Source organism: Miniopterus natalensis, chromosome 11 (genome assembly GCF_054644295.1).
Source record: "Miniopterus natalensis isolate mMinNat1 chromosome 11, mMinNat1.hap1, whole genome shotgun sequence".
Lineage (NCBI taxonomy): Eukaryota > Metazoa > Chordata > Mammalia > Chiroptera > Miniopteridae > Miniopterus > Miniopterus natalensis.
The window spans coordinates 43,121,149-43,142,099 of record NC_142091.1 but is presented as its reverse complement, the minus strand read 5'-3'; the positions used below and the strand labels follow the sequence as shown (position 1 = coordinate 43,142,099).

At 50.3% G+C, this 20,951-nt stretch overlaps 1 protein-coding gene across 1 annotated transcript in view; it reads right to left on the bottom strand.

Moving 5' to 3' along the window:
- Positions 1-18,687, bottom strand: part of PPFIBP2 (PPFIB scaffold protein 2) — a 112,699-nt gene extending 94,012 nt beyond the window's left edge. Inside the window, exon 1 of the mRNA XM_016213961.2 lies at positions 18,667-18,687. The gene's annotated coding sequence lies outside the window, so the exon portion shown is untranslated. The remainder of the gene's footprint in view (positions 1-18,666) is intronic.
- Between the last annotated feature and the right edge of the window lie 2,264 nt (positions 18,688-20,951).

The following is a 20,951-nucleotide window of genomic DNA, read 5'->3' as shown; positions in this document are numbered from 1 at the left end:
GAGGGAGAAAGACACATGCATGGCTACAACCCAGCACAATGTGCACACCCGAGAGGGAAGCTCAGCACACTCAGGGCAGGGCAGCAGGGGGAAGGAGCGACAGAGCAGGCAATCCTACAGGGCTTCGCGGAGCAAGCGAGACTTCTCCAGATTGACAGCAGGCAGAAACGCATTGCAAGAGGGGCCAAGAACATATCCCACGGTATGCAAGAGTCTTGGCTGGGAGGAGTTGTGCATGTAGCTCTGTGTGGTCAGAGAACTGGGAAAGAATGGCAGCAAATCAGGCAGGGGCCAGCTTGTGAAGGGTCCCTCCCCTCATTTCACCTGTTATCCATTGGGCAACAGGGAACCATTGAAGGGGGCTATGTGGAAGCTGCTATTCCCTGGCAATAGTGTAGAAGGATGCAAGGACCTGAGGGAAGGACCCTTTTCAGAGGAGCTTGCAGGGCTCTTGGTACTCCCCTTCTCTGAGTGTAACCAGGCTAACAGCAGCCTGTGCCCTGCACCTGTCTACCTCAGGAACCCTGTGGCACCCTCTCACACTCTCTTTCACCACCCCCTCGTTCTGGACGGACAGGATGGGGCCTCTCTACCCCAGGCCCCATCAGCCCTGTGCAGTCAGCATGCAGGGGCATCCCCTGAAACCCTGCCTACCTCTCTCCAACCACCTCCCCAGCTCTCACTGAACCTGCTCCCCAGCTCACTCGGCCTCTCCGGTCACAACTTGCCCTGACTCCACCCCCCCCACCCCCCACCCCCGCCTTGGGGAGGCAAGCTCAGGTGTCTTCTTCCTTCTGCTCCAGGATGCTTAACAATGCACACAGCTCCCTCGACACTGTGCACCCAGACCTTTCATCTCATGTTTCCTTCTTATCGGACTCCTCCTCCATAAACTGCCGTGTATCTTTCCCACAATTCCTTCTCTTCACCACAAATTTCCTCTCCCCTCTCTGATCCCCTAATCTCTCATCACTGAGGTCCAATCTCTCAACTGCCCCCTCTCTAAGCTGAATCTGCACCTCTCCCCCTCTCCTGCTCCTTCCTCTCAACCCACAAATATTAAAGCCTCAGCTACTCTAAAGCCCTTCCTTTGGCCCTACACCCCTGGCTATCATTTCATGTTTCACCTCCTACTCTCTGACACCCGTATGATGATAGTTCCACCCACGTAGGTGGCCGCTGCTCTCCCATCTACTGAGCTACTTCAGTTCTTACTTCTTGAGAGGCAGTCTAGGGTGGGCTTAAAGCACAGCCGGAGGGTCAGGCTGCCTGGGTGAGAACCCCATCTGACATCACTCGCTATGTGCCCTAAGGCAAGTCACTTCCCCTCTGTGCCTCAGCTTCCTCATACAAGGTGAGGAGAATAAAAGTACCCAACCCAGAGGTGGTGGCAAAGTTTAAATGAATTAATAAGTGAAGCACCGAGGCCAGCAGTCAGTCAGTGTTGGCTGGGGTTGCTTTCCGTGGCATCTCATCAGTGCCAGAACCCTGGAGACAGTCTCCTTCTTTGGCATTTGGAACAAAGCGCTCGCTTTCCGGGTTCCTCCAGATGCTCCTCCTCCACTAAATGTCCTACCTCAGCTTCTGCTCACTGTCCTGGGGCAGATTCTGTGCTCAGTCCCTCCTTTTTTCCTTCTATCTCCTTGGACAATATATATTTCATCTCCATGCTCATGATTCATAAAACTAGACTGATTGTGAGCTCCAGACCAAACTATCCAAATACCCATCAGCTTACTGACTATCCCTACCAGCCCCTGAGATGCAGCATTCTCAGAAACTCTCGGCATGGTCCTGCCCTTGCTTGGTAGCTCCTACGGCCTCCTCGAACTGTACCCTGCATGCCATGACCCCTCCCACACCTTCCAACAGCGGACAGGTCCCCGTGGACGGCTCCCTGCAAGGTGGCTCTTCTCCATCTCACCCTTTCCCCTCCAGCTGCCCCAGCCTGAGTTCAGGTATTCAGAACCATTAAGGGCCTCCTCTCACCTGAGCAATACCTGGCTTCTCCCAAAGCAGTCCAAACTCATGATTTGGCATTCAAGGCATTTCTTACCTGACCCCAAACTGCCCTGGACTCGTGATGGTAATAACAGCTGCCATTTATTGAACACTCTCCCTGCACTGACTCAAGGGTTTATATGTATCACACATCATATGTCAATACTCACAACTGCTATTCAAATTTTACAGCCCAGGACTCTGAAGCTAGGAGATGTTAAGTAACTTAGTCAAATCACACATCCAAGAAGTAGAGACGGGATATAAACCCAGACTGTCTGGCTCCAAGGTTATGTTCTTAACCACTAGGCAGCACTTCCTCAGCAAGCCTGGCTACTCCAACCACAGGAGTGCATTCTCGTTTTGCTGGGCCTTCCTCACGCTGTCCCCACAAGCTAAAGGTCTTTTCTCCAGTCTGTCCATCGAAACTAATTTTTCAACTCCCAGGTGATTCTCCTTCCTCTATGACAGCATCCCCACCCCCACCTGTCCAAGAAAACCCCTGCTGAGACGCACAACGCATGCTCACACTTTCATTTAATTTGTTTCACGGTGCCACGGGGCTATCCAATGGGAGGACACTGACATTCCCTTTCCAGGACTCCCTCACCTGGGGGCAGCAAGTATGATTGGTGGGAATGAGTGAAGGAACTGAGCATATGCAGCCTCGCCCCATCCCTCCCTCTCTCCCAAGCTGCTTTGCCAGGAGGAGGCCTGCATTCACCTAGGTCCCTGATAGAGGCAGGTATGCTAACTCAGCAAAGGATGCATTGGGAACCCTACTGGCCACATTCTTGAGCATCTTTATAGCCCTGGAGCAGATATTTTGGTCTCCATCTGTTTGATTCCCAGTCTTATTTTTTAATCGGCACCAAACTCTGGAGGCATTTAAGTGGTATAAATAATTACCACATCCCCCACCCAATCTGTGTCACTCTCAGTAAAAGAAGAACTGGTCAGTGTTGCTCTGTGTGTCACACTGGTGACCAATAAGGAATCTCTGGGGGTCGGGTACTGATCACTAGCAAGGAAGCCCTACAGCATGCTGAGAGAGTGCCCTACCATCCACATGGTGCCTCTGTCTGGGAGCCCGGCTCCCCAGCAACCTGCACATGACCCTGTAATTCACTTTCCCAGGTAGGGTAATGCCAGGAAGACTGTCTAGGAGGGCAGGCGGTTGTGTTGTGGCCACTGGACAATGCCTGCCAAAGTGAATTAGTCCACTGGTGTCTGGTTTATAGATTAGCCTTGTCAGTTTGGTAGCATGAATCAGGCTCCCAGGCCACAAGCACCCTTCAATGAACAGATAAGGAGGGTGTCTGATCCTGCCCTCCCAAGCAGTCTTTATGTCTAGTCTCTGCTCTGTCCACACTCACCTGCCCCATGGCAGAGAGATCCTTACCCTGCTGACAGGAACCTGCTGGCAGTGTGTATCATCAACCCCTTCAAAGAACACGCCCTTCAAGGAGAACTAGCATGATCTTCCTACTCACAGCAGAGAACACACACATACACACACACACACACACACACACACACACACACACAGATTTACCTCCAGAGAGGAACAAACGGACATCAAGTCATTTCACTTCCTCAACCTGAAGATAGACAGATTCAGAGAAATGCTTCAAATGTAACCTCAACCTGAATACTTCCAAAAAGTTTCATCTCAGAAACTACCACCTAAAAGATATAACCAGCTAGGAGTCATTCTTGAAGCTGGGTAATGGGTAATGCGACTAATTATACCTTCCTTCTACTTTCATGTATGCTTGAATTTTTTATAGTAGAAGATTAAACATACACCCCACTTAGGAAGCTAGGCTTTCCCAGAGGGAGGCACGGGATCCCACCTTTCCTTGCCAGGGGCCAGCAGAACTGAGATTTGAATCTAAATTCCTGATGACTCATACAGTGTTCTTTCCATAGTGCCATTCAGACTCCCTGAAGGTCCTAACATCTAACTGCACTCTCACCTCACTACCCTTCAGACCCTCATCGTCTCTTACGTGGATGGCCTGTGCTGCCTCCTTTTGGCTTATTCTAGTTGACTTTTCTATGACCCATCTCTTTCCCAGTGCAAACAGGATACATTCCATAAAGCTCATGACATTATCCTTCGGCTCCCAAATTTCCATGGCTCCCCACTGTTTCAAGGAACAAACTTCTCCAACAAGACCCACCCTCCCAGCTGCACGTCTCACCGTACTCTCAGGTCCAGTCACAATGGGCAACTTCCTAATCCCTAAATCAGAAAGATCTCCCTGTTTTCTCTTTTTCCTCTGTTTGGGATGCTTTTCTCCACCTAAACTTTCAAATCCCACCCCTTCTAAGGCTTTATCCAAATGCGCCAAACCCAGGAAACCTTTTCTGACACCACCACCCCCAGTGCCTGAAGGTGCTGGATGCCTCCACTCTGCTCCTGCCATTCCCAGTACCCACCTTTATCACCTCCCGGTGCTGTTTATACGATTCCTCGATCTGTATGTCTCCCCTCCTAAATTACGAAGCCTGAGGGCAAGGAGTATGTGCTATTTACCTTTCTATCCTCTGAGCCCAGCAACGAACCTGACACAGGTGGACACTCGGTAAATGTAGCCCGACATAAGTGTTAAAGGTGTGTGTATCTGAGTGGCAAGAACAGGGAGAAGAGGAAAGAGGGAGGAGTGAGAGAGGGAGATGGTCAGCCTCCTGAAATAAGGGAGGGAGTTGTCCATAGCAGCCTCTCTGACCTCACTCTCTCCATACCTGAGGCCCCTCTCTTTGCAGCCTGACACTCAGAGGTGAAGGCAGCTCTACCATAAGAGGCACTTGGCCGTGCTTGGGCCTGGCATGAGCAAGAGACATAAGAGATGAATGCAATTACACTCCCAAAGGACCAACAGCAGAGGATGTAGCTGCCCCGACAGATGATAAAACCAGGCTTTTCTCTTCACTCTATTATTTTAGGATGCTAAGCAACAAGGGGGAAAAAATCAGATCGGAATTGGCAAGTTCACTCTATCATCTAGAGTGCTCAGGGGTCTCCTGCATAACCTTAGCCTGCAGCCAGCTACCTCCTACAAGCCCCTCGAGCTGCTGGGGGAGGAGCACAGCTCAGGATTTGGCAGGCTCTGGGCAAATAGTAATTGAATTCATCAAAATTTATTCTGTATTCTGAACATTCATTTCAACATTTGTTAAACATTTTAATTCTGAATCAATGCAATAGTTTTTCTTTTACATTAAAAAAAAAAAAAGTTTAAACCAGTAGGAGACCAAAAGATTTCCTTCAAGACAGGCTGTGTGCGCTGGCAAAACAACCCCCCTCCTGCCTCGGTTAGAGAAGGGGCTTCCCCTGCAGGCCTAGGCTGGGTGTTGTTAGCAGGGTATTAGCAGCTCTGTCTTCACTGGAGGGCCGAGGGACACATGGGAGCAGATAAAGACACCACACAGAACCCACTGCTGCCAGAGAGCCCAGACTACAGGGGAACAGCTCTGCCTGGACTTCCTTGAGCTGAGCCTTTAGACAAGGTCAATCAAGCCTCCTCCACTGGCTGGGTCCCCTCCCTCTACTGGTCCCTCAGCAGGACCAGCGGTGAGTGCTTCTCCATCCCTCACCATGACACTGAGCCTTGTCCAAAGAGGATTTTGGAAATATCCTGTTATGAGCTAAATTATGTCCCCCTTCCCCAAATTCATATGTTTAAGTCCTAATCCCCAGTACCTCAGAATATGATTGTATTTAGAAATAAGATCTTTAAAGAGGTAATTAAGTTAACATGAGGTCATTAGGGTGGGGCCAAATCCAATATGAGTGGTATCCCTGTAAGGACACAGATGGGTACAGGGAAGACCATGGGAAGACACAGGGAGTAGATGGCCATCTAGAAGTCAAGGAGAGGAGCCTCAGAAAAGAACCAACCCTGTCAACACCTTGATCTTGATCTTCTAGCCTCCAGAATTGTGAGAACATACATTTCTGTTGTTTAATCCACCCAGACTGTGGTACTTTGTTATGGCAGCCCTAGCAAACTAACACACACCCCGTCTGACCTTGGACACACGGCAAGACTATATCGGAGGAAGGTACAACTGTCCAGAGCCTTGGGCCACTGTTCTCACCTACGGGGGCCCTTTCCCTCTCAATCTAAGGGAGACTTTGCTTCACAACTTCAAACTGTAAACAACACCCAGGCATGGACAATTCCTAAGAGTCCTATATTTTCTTTGTAAGTCAGCTCTGAGGCAGTTGCACCTGGGGATCAGACTTCAGCATGTCCCAAGAAGGAAGCCCTAGGACCCCTCGACCTGACCAGCTGTCAAGCTGCATTCAAGGAGCCAAGAGCCCTGGGCCCAGCCCTCTCCTCTTCAAGCCAAGTCAACAAACTCCTGAGTATGCTGGGGAGGGAGGGGTGGACAGGGTTGGGCCACTACCCTCAGCTCACCAGTCATAAGACACTTGCCACAGGGATCACTTCCCTCCCCTAAGAGCACTTAGACCAGAGAGAGGTTGAGGGACTTACCCAGGAAAAGTGATCCAGGAATCTCCCATTTGTACACAAACTCCTGCAGATCAAAGAGAAGCTGGCTGGAGGATTACACTGCTCTAGGTCTCCCCTCCCTGGAGCTGAGAGGTCTTGCTCCTGGAAGTCTGTCAGTCTGTCCTCAGAGGATGAAAACCTCTACAGAATCTCCTGGAGGCCTCTCTCCCTTTTCTCACCTCTTTTTGTCCATAAAGCTGGGCCATATTTTCCCATAGGATAACCCCTAAAGTTCCTGACTCAAAGTGAAAGGTGGAGACGCCCGTGTGATTCAAAAGGGTCACAGAAGGAGGAAGGCAGTACTGATACCAGGGTCCCCACACCCCGCTCAGTCCTACCCAAGCCTTCTGTGAATCCTTTCTCATTCACTCCCCAGAAGGAGAGGAAGGGCAATAGAAAGAGTCCAAGCTTTGGAGTCAAACCAACTTGAGTTTAAACCCTGGCTCTACTACTTGGAGCTGGGTTAGTTTTTGACCTTGGGTAATACATATTAACCTCTCAGGTTACTATGTAATAGAGATAAGAACACCTGCCCCACACAGGACTGGTCAGAGGGTTTGGAGGGAGGAGGGAGTAAACGACCCGCTCAGTGCCTGGCCAGTAAATATGCAACACTGGCTGGCCTCTCCTCTCTCGGAGAACTGCTCCCTAACTGCACTATTCCAGAAGGTAGATTTAGCCAAGACCAAGACCTCTTATCAGGGCCCAAATGTTGAGATCAGGGGGAAAAATAATATGACTTTGAAAAGTTGCCAAATCTCCTGGAGCTGGCCCCTGATTAGGCAGATCTGAGGGGAAACCACAGTGCACATGCTCTGAGCTTTCTGTCTTTCTCTAGCAGCATCTGCGAGGAAGGCCGGGCACCAGGCTCTTACAGCCCCCTCCTCAGTCACTCCACCAGTCTCCCCAGTCTCCCCTGGCCTTGGGACAGTGAGCAGGGGCTGTCTGAGGGCAGGCTCCTGGCAGAGAAATTGTAGCTGGAGAGATGGATCTGGGAGACCCCAAACATGGAGGGCTGTAGCTGATGCTGGGCTCTAAGGTTTGGGGAGAGGACCGGCCAGATCCTGACATGGTGAAAGGCTTCAGCCTGGGAGCAGGTGTCCAGCCCGGCACTTGCCACAGGAGGCCCGCTGAACTCAGAGGTAACCTTGAGAGATGACAGCCACGTTGTACTTGTGACTCAGAGAGGCCCCACAATTGCTCCTAGTGGACATCACACTTCTATAGTACACCTGGAGTTACTGAGGAAAGGTTCCCACACTCGGTGTGGGAACAGAGATGCTGTGAGATGTGTGTGTCTCAGAGTCCCACTCATGAATGCCACCCTCATTCAATTGTCACTAGGTTTATTTAAAATTTTCTTTCAAATATACTTAATCATGAGATTAATGGACTGGATTTGTGACCCTGGAGTAGCTCTTGTGTTTCCAAAGTGCTCATGATTAGTAGGTGGGACATGGAGGTAGAGCTTTGTCCCACCTGAAGTCCCCTGAGTCACTGCAGCCCTAATACTAACTAGGGAGCCTCCCAGCTTCCTTAGGTCTTAGGCTTTCTCTCTGGGCTGAGGAAAACTTTCCCATTAGGAAGCTTGGGGGAGCCCAGGTCCCCCCTGAGGATAGGAGCAAGGTGTAGGTGCTGGGGCTGGATCTGGATTGAGCTACAGGAGGGAGGCCAGGCTGGACAGAGGCTAGGGCCCTGGGCAGACCTGTTCAACAATAAGAACTAGCTGGCTCTAAGGACATACCCCAACATCAGCAGGCAGCCGCCACCAGCACCCACTTGCTCAGAGCCTGAACATGTTACCATAAAAACAATGCTCTCCTTTCACGCAGGTATCCCAGCACCCACTCCACACCCCTGCATGGCAGACTCCCAGCTAATGCCTGCGGAATGGTGTTGGCTGCTCCTCTCCACCCCCACAGCAGGTTTCTCTGATTCCCATCCCCCACCTCGCCTTCCCACCCACTCCAGAGCACCATCTTGCTTACCATTCCTCCCTGGCTGACACCCTGGGGTCCCCAACAGGTGAGATAGGTTGTAACTTCTTAGTAACGATAAAGTAGCTAATGCAAAGAATGTTTTTGTTTAAATTAGAGAAGATTATGGATTATCTTGTCCCATTCTACTATACTTTCTTTTATTATTATTATTATTATTAAATTATTGATTTCAGAGAGAGGAGGGAAGAGGGAGAGAGAGTTATAAACATCAATGATGAGAATCATTGATCAGCTGCCTCCTGCATGCCCCTTGTTGGGGATCGAGCCCGCAACCCGGGGAATGTGCCCTGATTGGGAATCGAACTGTAATCTTCTGGTTCATGGGTCGATGCTCAACCACTGAGCCATGCTGGCCAGGTTCTACTATACTTTCTTGAATGGGACAGAAAATAGAGGAATTCAGGCAGGAAATCAGCAACTGCCCATACTCCTCAGGGAGTAACAGTTTCTATGACGCCATGAACAACAATGCAACTTCCTACTATATTCATGATGTACTTCCAAATACACATATGTGTGTATACGCATATATTTACTGGGGCCAGGAGTGCATTGCAACAATCTAGGGGTGTCCACCAAATGCTTCTCAAAGGTTAATGTCTGACATGTGCACACCGACCATCTTCCTGCCTCAGCATGAAGAGCTCATCTTCACAGCAAACTTAAAATGAAATAATCTGGACTCTCAACGTGGTGGCTGGATAGGGTGAAAAGAACATGGGTTTAGGGACCAGGTAGACTGTGCAAAAATCTTATTTCAGCCAATCACCAAATAAGGAACCATGGGAGAGTCACTTATCCTGGATCAGTTTCCTCCTTGGTTAAAGCCCAGAAAGCTCCTGTGATACGTGAGCACAGAAAGCTCTGTGCTCAGTGCCTGATGCATGGTGGGTCCTTAATAGATGATCGCTTCAATCCCTGGCTGCCTATTTAACCTCACTCACTCCTCAGTTCCAGCCAAACCAAACCACTGGCTGTTTTCCACGTATGCCCCATAATTTACCATCCCGACGCTTTTCCTTGTGCACTGCTGCTCCCTCCGCTAGAAATGCCCTTCATCCCCAGAGAAAGGGATGTCTCTCTCCGGTCCTGTCTTTCCTTTAAGACACACATCGAATGCCGCCTCCTCAGCAAGCCAGGTGTCCTAACCCCTCCTTTCTATGAATGTTCACTGTGCTTTCTCCCAGTTACTACTGCCTATTTTGAGCAAGGGGTACAGTCCTTAAATTTCACCTAGGCAGGGGCATGTTTTATTCATCTCGCATTCCCACCAACACAGTATTCAGCGCAGAGGATGGTCAAAAATCATTTGGTGACTGAAATAAACAATGAAGTCATCAATCTATTGACTCAAGAGTACTTAAAAATTATGCTCTACCCCTGCTCCTGAAAGGGTGAGCATTTCCCTAGATCCAGTGGCGAATTCTGACTTTGGGGCTTCCGTGGCCTCCTTTCCTACCGCCGTCCCAGGCTCCCTTCCCTGCCACCAGGGGCCAGGGTGGCGCGCCCCTCAGGCATCCACGCTGCTTAACCACAGCACTCTCCACCCTCCATCCATGCGCCCCACCCAAACCTCAGCCCACGTGAATAAGGCCCTGCTGTCCACAGCCCTTCCCCGCCTCCTCTCGGGGCGAGGAGCTTGCTGTGGGGCCGAGGCTGCAGACAGTCGGAACTCCCAGCATCTTGGATGCTGTGAGCCCACTGCCCCAGACCACATGGCCCTAGTTCTCAAAATCTTCGGGGGGGGGCATGAGTCTGTAAGAGCCTTCATGCCCCAGTCAGGTAGCTGGGCCAAGGTGGGCATCAGCAGAAAATACACACAGCACAATCACTTCCTTGGGATCACAGCCTCAGTTTCAGTCCCCAAAGGCATTTCCTCAGAACCTTCCTCTCTCCCAACCCGTTCCTGAGTGGGACTTCAGCCTGTGACTTGGAACAGAGAAGCTCTGCACAGCTTTAAGGATGCCCTCCTCCCTCACCCCCCATTCCACCCTATATCTGCCAGTCATCCCTGCTCAGAAGCCACCAATTATCCCCCCAAATCCTACAGCACTTTTAGTTAGACCTGTAAGCTTTCAGAAAACTCTGCCTCCCCTGGTATATCACAACCTTCTCTCTAGTCAATACTGCTTGGACAATACCCTCTCCCAGTAGACTCCAATGCATGCTCTAAGACTGCTGCCTGGCCCTAGAGACAAGCTCAAGTTATTTGGAATTTCTTACATTATCTCCAACTGAAATCTACCTCCTCTTTAATTCCCTTTACCTTCCCCACCACAGACCCTCAACTCTGCCCCCTGAGAAACACAGAATACGGCAGCTCCCCCACTCACCTGAAAATCAAAATCACAGCCTGGTGTCTTCCTATCTTTCCCCAGGTCCTTCCAAAGCTTACAGGGCAGGGACTCCAGCTTTGCAGCATTTAAGGTCCCTCCTCCACCTGCTCCCAAAGTGTGCTGTCCAGGGTACTACCTCCGGGTGTGGCCAGTCTTGGCCAGCGCAGGAAAAGGGGGATCCTCTAGCAAGGACTAACCCAGGATTTCTAGTAATGCAGCCAGGCTAAGCTGCTTTATGTGGGTTTTTCCACGTGGTCAGGTAGGATACTCACACCAATTGATTCCGGAGCCTAAAGGCAGGACTTTGCACTTACCCCTGCCACATCTCATCGAGCTGGTTTGGGCTCTGAACTCTCTGTTTGCTACCCTTGTCTTGAACTTTGGTGACTGGCCATCTGAAACCGGGCTGTTCCCCACCCTGCCGTGCACTTTTGCCTCCTGGGCTTCCTGCTCACCTCTACTGTGGCTGTCCTTTGTGTCACACCTGGAGGCCCAGAGAATGCTACTTCCCCCTGAAACCTCCAGGCTTCCTGAGAAGAGCACGATACTGATAATAAAACCCCTTATTGACTACTTATGACGTGCCAAGCACTGTAGCCAACATTTTCAGTGCACCATCTCATTTAATCTTTACAACAACCAAATAAATAGGCATGTTCCCACTTGACAGATGAGGAACTTAAAGCTCAGAGAGATAGAGACATGCTCAAAGTAGCAACAGCAAGTCTGTGTAGAGCTGGGATTTAAATGGAGGCCTGTCTGATTTAAAGGCCACGCTCTAGAGCTACCAGGGTCCTCAGAGTTCAGGGCAGCCAAGTCTTGGTAGTGGAGAAAACCTGCTGCCTGCCATGCTGGAATGGGGGTGGGGGGTGGGCAGGAGAAGTCAGTTTCCTCGTCTCCAGAGCAGGACAATAATCCTGGCCTGAGGCTTTGTGCAGTTCCAATGAGCCAGCACAGCAAAAACCTAGATGGACACTGGACACGCAGGGGCGTTGTTGTTACCGAGTGAGCAGCCTTGTATTGAAGAACCAGATGTCTTGGCTGGTCGCAGGAAGAGCTTATGTAATAAAATTTTTTCATGACATCTAGTCAAGGTCAGGTGTCAGAGCCAAGAACTATTCCTTTGCTTCAGCAAACCATTGAATTAGAAGAATCTGCCTTTCCCACTCAAATTCAAGTTCCAACTTATCCCCTCCTCCTACTGCAATCCATTTGCCCCACCCCCACCTCCTCTTATCTGTCCTGGTTCCTTACTGAATTTGAGCCAGTGTGCCCAGGACATTGCTGTCACCCCAGGATCCTATCCAATTCAGCACATGTCCACCTCCTTTCCTTTTCAAAATGCCCTTAACTGGACCATAAATCAAGTTAAGTCTAATATTCTGGGACCTTAAAAAAATCACTTCACTTCTCTGATGCCTGTTTCTCTCCCATAAACTGGGACTAACACTACTACCTCTTGAGGCAAGCCCTTTGTAAGGCCCACCAACACTGCAGTTCCACTCTATCCTTCCCTCTGGAGGCAGCTTTCTGAGGGGCCTGTCTACAACTCTGTTGTCTTCATGAAGCAGTCCACCTGGAGCCAGCTATTCATGGAAAACCTCTTCCATTCAGGGGAAATAAGGTCTTCTGTTGGGGAAAGGAAATTTGCCCCTGAAGGGAAAGGAGTTGCCACATTCGCATACAGGGAATAAAGATGACCTGTTTGTGGTCTTCCCAGAATGAGCTGTGGCTTAATTCCTCCACTAGACCTCTAGGCTCCCACATAACTCTCTCTCTCTCTCTCTCTCTCTCTCTCTCTCTCTCTCTCTCTCTCTCTCACACACACACACACACACACACACACACACACACACACACACACAGAGGTTGTCAACCCAAGGAGTTCTTCCTGGAAGGGATCTCTGGGTCTTTCTGCCAGAAGCAGATACGAGAATTTTGCTAAGACCTCTTGGGACACCCCAGGACAATCACAGGAGTGGCTCCCCAGGCCAGAGTAGTCCCTGCCCAGCTACATCTAACTGGCATATTCCTTCCATGCTCACAAGTCACTGTAGATTTATGTCTTTACCCAGGAGTCAGGGCAGGAGTTCTGACTATGCTACTAAAACGCACTCCCAGTGCCCAGCAAGCACTGGCATTCTCTAAGCAGGCACAGCAACCCTGAGACTTGGATCACCTCCTCCCATGCGCCCGTCCTCAAGGAGGGAATAGTTACAGGTGGGTTTGGTTCCAGGCCACCCCAATAAAGTATCGCAATAAAGCTAGTTGTAATCTTTTGGGGGCGAAGGGTCTGCCTTCAAAAACACAACATCTGTGAAGCACAATAAAGCAAAGCTCAATAAAGCAAGGTACGCCTGTGTGCCCGATTCAGAGCCACCTGGGGACACTGCAGCAGCTGCAGGCCAGGGGCGAGGCCGGGAAAGAGGCCGGGGGAGAGCCCAGGACCCGATCAATTCCCCATAGCTTCACCTGGGCTAACAGTCTCTTCCTGGAGATTTGTTAGTAGGCCCTCCATACACTCACCTCTGCATAAGTCCTTCCTGAGACATGGACAACCCAAATCTCAAATCTGCACTTTACGGCTATCCCTGATACTTTAGTATGGGTGAACAGGCTCGTGCATACATCCTAGTCTTAGTAAACACACACACATGCACACACACACAGGAAAACTCAAAACAGGATGGAGCAGAAACTCACCAGGCCCAGTTACATAGCGAAAAGAGACAAGAGGCTTAAGTTTTTGCTTGAAGTCAAATCCCAGCATCACTTGTCTTCATTTTTATTTGGCAATTACCACATGCCCAGCAATAATCTAAATGTTTTACATACATTAGCCCAGCTCTGCCTTATCAAACTAGGGTGAATACTGTGCCCTGGCAAAGGCAGGGCTCATCGCCTAGGAGGCTGGAGGCTGAAGAGCCAGGCTGGGCAGAGTGGCATGGAAGGAAGGGGTTGGGAGGGGTTAGGAGGGGAGGAAATCCAGCCTTAGGCCACTGAGTCTCTTGGCAGCTGTACAGATTCTAGATAAGGTCCTCTCTCCTCATCTGACAGCCTTGGCCCTCCCCCAATCATCTGGATATCTGATACTGGGCCTACACACAGGCCCCTGCTTAGAGGTCCTCAGGGCCGTTTCCCCAGATAGGCACCCCCCCCCCATTGCCCCCACTCCAACACTACACACACAACTTCTCTTGACTGGCTGGATGTGTCCCTAAAGTTTGGATCTTGGAATACATCTTTCCATAGAAGTGATAGATTGGTGGTTCCAGTCCCAGAAAAACCATTTAATGCACATCCACCCACACTGAGCACTAATAAATATGAGTGCCCGATACCATAAAAACTCTCCCCACTTCCCATCAGCCCACAGGACAGAAAGGAGGACTCCTGAGCCTTCACACCCCCACTGGCACTGGTTGCCAGCAGACACTTCCCCTCGGAGTCCTTGACCTATAAGACTCTAGCCTTAGCGGTCCTGCAGGCTGAATTCACCCCAACCCTGGTCTCTTTCCCATTTGTCATTGCTTAATAGAATCTCCATCTGGACCTTCTGGCAACTCTCCTCTGGCCAAACCCACTGTGCTCCAAGGGATAGAGCCCCATGCCAGAGGACCAGGAGGCCCGGTTCTCTCACCAGCAGCTGAGCCTCCTTTTGGGCTTCACCGCTCTCCTGAGTAAAAATATAAGGGGCATGCAAGAAACTATCCATGGCTCCCTCCTGACTCCAAAGGGAATCAAATACCCTCGTTTGCCTTCCCCCTTCCGTGCTCCTCCTGGCTCTCATGCTGCTAACAATGCCTCCTTCTTCTCCCAGCCAACGAGCACAAAATGTCAGTGTCCAATCTGACCCTTTTCTCCCTCCCTCAAATCCAATAAGTCACCAAATCCTGCAGGACTTCTTGGCAAGCTCACTCACTGCTGTTCCCTCCTCTCCATCCCCACTGCCATTCCCTCTGATTTAGGCCCAAATCTGCTTCAGTGGGTTAGTCCAACAGCGCATTCTCACAAGCAGTTCCTCCCTCCCTCCAACCTGCCCTTCCCAGCACGGCATCCTTCTCAAAGCACAGCTTTTCATGTCTTTTCCATACTCAAAGGCCTTCTATGTTGTCAGAATAAAACTTAAATTCTTCACTTCAACTTTCAAGGCCTTCTATGATCTCTCCATAGCCTAAGACTATACCTTCACCTCTCCGGATGTCCCCTCCCCACCTCACTATGACTCTAGCCATGTGGGCCACTCCTCGTTGGGCTTGTCCCAGTCTGATGTACTGCTCTGGTTCCTTCCCTCATCTCCTACACAAAATAATCTGACCCTTTCTCCTTTACTGAGGCAAACCATGCAAAACCAGCTAGCTCAAGGCTCCTGTCTGCCACAAGCTCTTCCTAACATCTGCCATGGGTAGTGCCCACAAGGGCTGATGCAGCCCTAGAGCAGCTCAGAGTTTGCAAGGTGGGTGGACAGAGATATGCAAATAAGTGCCTAAATACTGCAACAGAGATCTGTGCTTGATGCTATACATATGTAATATCAGAGAGAAGAGTAAACATGACTTGGGGATGGGGAAAGGAGAAGTGTTTCAAGAGTTTGATCTGTGTTAATCTGAAGGATTAATAAAAGTTCATTCATCTCACAGAGCAGAGACCAAAGGGCCTTTCAGGAAGAGGAAATAGTGTATGCAAAGGCAAAGAGGCAAGAAGGATAGACGCTGTTGAGCTACTCAGTTTGCGGAGCAGTGGAGATGCAGCTGGTGAGCTAAATTATTGCCAGCCTCCACAGAGCCCTGAATGCCGCACAAGGATGTTATATTTTATCCTTTCAGAAGGGCAATCCTATCCCATCTGTGTCTAGATCTTCTTTCTACAGATGTGTTACAGAAGTCAAGATTACTATACAACAGGAAATGGTGATTAAAAGCCTTGTGCACAATGAATGCTCAGTTGTCAGTGTGCGTAACTGTGTATGTGACAGAGGAAATGAAAGTAAGAATTATCAAGGCGCACCCAAGTAAGAATTACCTAGAAGCACTAAACAGATATCATAAATTTCCTGAAGACAAAGCTGAGAGTTAGCAGCCCCCTGGAACTCGAAAGTCCTTGGGGCGATCCAGGTCTAAAGCTAAACAAGCTCTGGGAAAGCACCACCCAGAAGATTATTTACCTGGTGCGTGAGAGATAAGAAGGGACCTCCTGAAGATCCACCAGGTCCGACAAGACCTGGCTTTCAGAGGCTATGAAGGATACAGCCCACCTTTCTGAGGCTACCTGAGCTGAAACCAAAGAATGATGCCAGGAACCATAAAGTGGAACTGATCTGAGGAAGGAGGAAGCAGGAAATATAGTGACTCAGGAAAACACAAAGCTGCCAAACGTTCCAGCTTAGCTGTGCCGACACCAACTGGTGACAGCGTCATATCTTTTTATTTTTCCCGAGTGTCACCTCTTGAATGGGGGTGCCCAGTCTGGGAACTTAACAAATGCTTAAATGCCTCCTAGTGTGTTCATATTAGCTCTTCCTTCTCATATTTTGCAATAGGGAACCCACCAGAGGATTTTAAGCTGGGGAGTGTCATGAACAGATTTGTATTTCAGGAAAAAAAATTTCTGATGGCCTGGCAAAAAAAATAACTTCAAATCTTACCCCAAATGTTAGTCTTAAGTGCGTGCCATTCCTCCTCCAAAGCGGGATTCTCTCAGAATTGTCCTTCCCTCCTCACTTGATCTGTGCAATCAGTCCAGAGACTGACACGGCTTACTCCCTAGCCACCTGTCTTTAGATCCGATCCCTTCACAGTCCCTCTGACCTCAAGATCCCACTATCTCAGACCAAATACAAGGCCTAGTCACTTCTATCCTGATTTACTTTCCAGGGTCTTATCTGGGCTCTCTACCCCATGTCTTTGCCCCTGGCCACTGCTTCCCACAGCATTGCCAAGAGTCCCCCACAGCTGTTCCCACCCAGCCTTCATCAGAATCACCTGGGGAAACTTGGTTAAAGCTATCCCAATCCTCCTTAATCTGAATAGTTTAAAAGCTCCCCAGGCAATTCTGAGGCAGAGCCAGGTCTGCAAACGACTGCTCCATCTAAATCCTCATTATAGATAGTGAAGGGATCTCACAACCAGGAACAGGTTAGAAATGCAGAATGTCAGGTCGCACCCTTGATCTAGAGATCAGAATCTGCATTTGAACAAGGTCCCCAGGTGATTTTAAACTTGTCACAGTTGAGAAGCACAGTTCTAAGGTGTAGCCAACCGTTCATCCCACAATGATTGGGTCTGGGAAGTTGGGAGGGTCTAGGGTGAAGGTCCCTGACTTCAAGCTCATAGAAACATCTATCTTTTCCCAGCTTAAGACCCATTATTGGCTCCCATGCTTTCAGACAAAGTCCAAACTTCTGCACCTGGCCTTCACCGCCTGCTGGTTTTTCATCCCTGTCAACTTTATTGTCTACCACTCACCATAAGGGCCCAGCTAGACAACTTGCCACTCCTCAGGGCTAGCTCTCACAGCCCAGGTCACACACTACCCACCTCTGCCTGGAGAAACTCAGGAAATATCCTTTGAGGTCCATTACATACATGTCACCCCCTTCTTGACATTATCCCAGATTTTCCCTGCTCAGCTGAAAGACAGGAATGCCCACAACTCTTTGCTCATACCTCCTTCGTGGCATTTATCTCATTCAGCTTAGTCTTAAAGTTAGCACACTCGCTATAGCTACCCCAGTAAAGAAGGAACCATGATTCTGTTTGTTTCTCCAGTAGCAATAAGCTAGTAACTGGCACATCAACATATCTCAAAGTAATAATAATGTGTTAAATGATCACCCACTTCAAAGTCATTTAAACACGAAATTAAGCAGAGTACAAATGGGCTGCTTCTCTTAAGCCCCAAAGAGAAACATAATCTCTAAATCAGAGAACATCGTGTGTTTTTCCATATACAAATAATAATCGAAGACTGAACATGCTGAAGATGAATTAATTATGTTTACAGCTAATTATCTTTCTGTAGTTGGGTATTTAACTTCACAAAATGCAATAAAATTTGGAAACACTTCAGATTTGTATTATAATCAATTAAGGAACTGGGAGAGGAAGGAGATGAAGAGAAAGCCAGAAGTAGACCAAAATTGGAAAGGGAGATGGATCCATACCAAATACCCAGCTGATGTAAATGTAAGAATATAATACTCTGGATTTATTTTTAAAAGGATTAAACACTGACTAGAATGCCTGTTTCGAGCCTACCCAAACTTTGAAAGTTCTGGTCTTTACATATATAATTTTATTTTTATCTGAGGAAAAACTAGGGTCTGGAGTCGAGATGCCAGAAGGGAGAGGAGGCGCCCACTTTCAAGGAGGACCACCCTCTCCCTGCAGTCTACGGGGAGGCAGTGGCTTGAGTTTCACATGCATGTTGCATTTCTGCAATTACAGTCTAGACTTGGCCTCGGCCGAGGCTTTGCATCCGGACACACGCTCTGCCGAACACAGATTGACTTGGGCGAACGGACCGTAAACTTCCCAGCTACCTTGGGCTCTCCAGATGACGCTGCTGCTCCAGCTGACCGAGCAGAGCCCCGACCTACCACACAGAATGAAGGGACCGACCACCCGGCGCATCTCCAGGGACATCCTAGCACCTGTGGGGGCGCAGGCTGTCCCCAGGTCCCGCAGAGCAGGGAGCGGATCCGGAGCAAGTCCATAGAGTAATACCGTCCAACCGGCCAGAGAAGGGGAAGGGGGTCCCCGTGCTCGCGCCTGGGACACGCTCTGGGACCACGCTGTCACTGACCTCTACTCCGGGGTGGTTCTAGGGTCGGGGGCTCTCGGAGTCCCAGGCAATGCCCCTGCGGGGCTCCCCGACCCACCCGCGCAGCGGGCCTGGGGCTTGGGCAGAGCCCACTGACCTGGGCGCGGGGCTCCTCTCCGGGAGGCTCAGGTGTGCGGGCCGCTCCCGTGTCCCTCCCACCTCCGACCATGAGAGCCGGGAGCCGAGCTGCAGGCCACTGACCCACCGACCAACTGACCGACCAACCAGCGGACCGACCGGCGGCGGCCGGGTCCGGAGCCCACGTGACGGGGGCGGGGACCCACGGGAGGCTCGTCCCGAGGCGCGCGCGCCCCCCGGCTCCCCCCGGGACCGCCCTCCCGCCACGCCCCCACTCCCTCCGCACCCTCGCGATACGCGGGGACCCGCCCGCCCCAGGTTCCGGTTCCTCAGGGACCCGCCTTGGCAACCCCGCCCCTTCGAACCTGCCTCGGCCCAGGTCCGCCGAGCCCGGCCCCGCCCCCGGGCCGCGCGCCGGCCCCAGGCCCCGCCCCTCCCCGAAGACCACGCCCCCACCCCCCCAGTCTGCACCCGTCTGCACCCTTCCCGCCCCGGGGAGGCTGCCCGACGGTCCCAGCTCTCAGTCCCCTGGGCTTCTCCGGCCCTTCAGCACCATTCCTCGGCGGAAAGAAATGAAAACGGAGAAGCCGAAAGGGAATTTGGGTCGCGAACTGCTAGAGAAGCCATAGGAAATCCGACGAGAGGCACAACCCTTTGGGTGGCTGGACTCCGGACCGGTGTGATTCTGTCCAAATTAAGGTTGGCCAGAGGGAAGCCTCATTCCTTGTCTCTGATCCCTCCGCCCAACCCCCTCCCCTCAGTTGGAAGGCTCTGAGGCACCCTAGGGTCCGGATGCGCTTGAACCCCTCGACCTGGGGTGGAGGTCCCTCTAGTGGTCAGCGCCAACAAGAGGCACCGGCGCCCAGTCCTGTGAACTGCGGAGGACAAGCAGCAGTTCCCTGTGCTCCGGACCAAGCCCCAGTACATAGGCCCAAGAAAAGTTCTGACGGTCTGACCACAGGAATGAATTCTAGAATCTGTGCAGAACCGGGCCCTGAAGACCCAGTCCAAAGCCCTCCCCCGGTGTATGGCCTGAATCCCCTTTGGTTGTACTGCTAGGTTGTTGCCCTGCCTAGGCCTCCAAGGACTAGTTGCTCAGTTCAGCTGATTAAAATCCCTGTGGGCCTCAGATGGCATCGGACACCAGGGACTCTGGCATAGTCCCCAGCTCTGGCAGGAGTCACCAAGCCCTGGCCTCAGTTTTTTTTTGTTTTTTTTTTCTCTATGTTCTACAGGCTGGAGGGTTGACAAACTCCACAAGACAAATCTTTTTTCAAATTACCCTGGTGGTCTGAAATTACCAGTGTGCCCAGAAGACTTGTATATGTGAACAGAACTTAAGCCACTCTGGCAAATATGAGACTCTGGCCACTGCAGGAACCCAGCCAGAAGCAGACTAAGGGCAAAGCCAACAGAGGAAGGCTGGGGCCCACAAGAGTTGTGTTACAACAGGACACCCTTCAGTTCTCTTTCACTTCCTTAAAATAGCAGCAGAGAGGCTTTTGTGGATGAGGCTGCCACAGTTCACACAAGTTCATGGGTGTTCCCAAATCCCACATGTTGTTGCCTCAGTGGACCCACTGCCCAGACTCCAGCCCCCCCCCCAATGTTAGTCTGTTCTCAGAACTATGCAATTACTTTTTTAAAAAATCACTTTAAAAAATGGTGTAAGTCACTGGCTCTCGAGCTTATTTGCATGTTGGAACCACTTTGGAGGAGGGGACTTAAAAATGTATCTGGGTCCCACCTCCAGGGGGTCTGATTTGACAACTGGGGGATATGGCCTGGCATTGGGATTTTTGAAAGCTTCTCAGGCAATTCTTTTTTTTAAATTTTTTATTGTTCAAACTATTACAGATGTCCCCTTTTTCCCCCCATTGACCCAATCCACCCCGCACCCACTCCCTGCCCCAGGCCTTCACCACACTATTGTCTGTGTCCATGGGTTATGCATATATGCATATAAATTCTTTGGTTAATCTCTCCCCACTCACCCCCACCTTCCCGCTGTAAAAGCTCCTCAGGTGATTCTTATATGCAATAAAGTTTAAGAACCATTGGTCTAGGTCATAGGGACTTTAAACCAGACTAAAATCTATCAAAAACCTCAGAGTTAAAAGTGTGATTTACTTAGAAGAAGCCAAAAGTAGCCTATTAACAGGGGCTCCCTGAAGAAAATGTCTTGACCT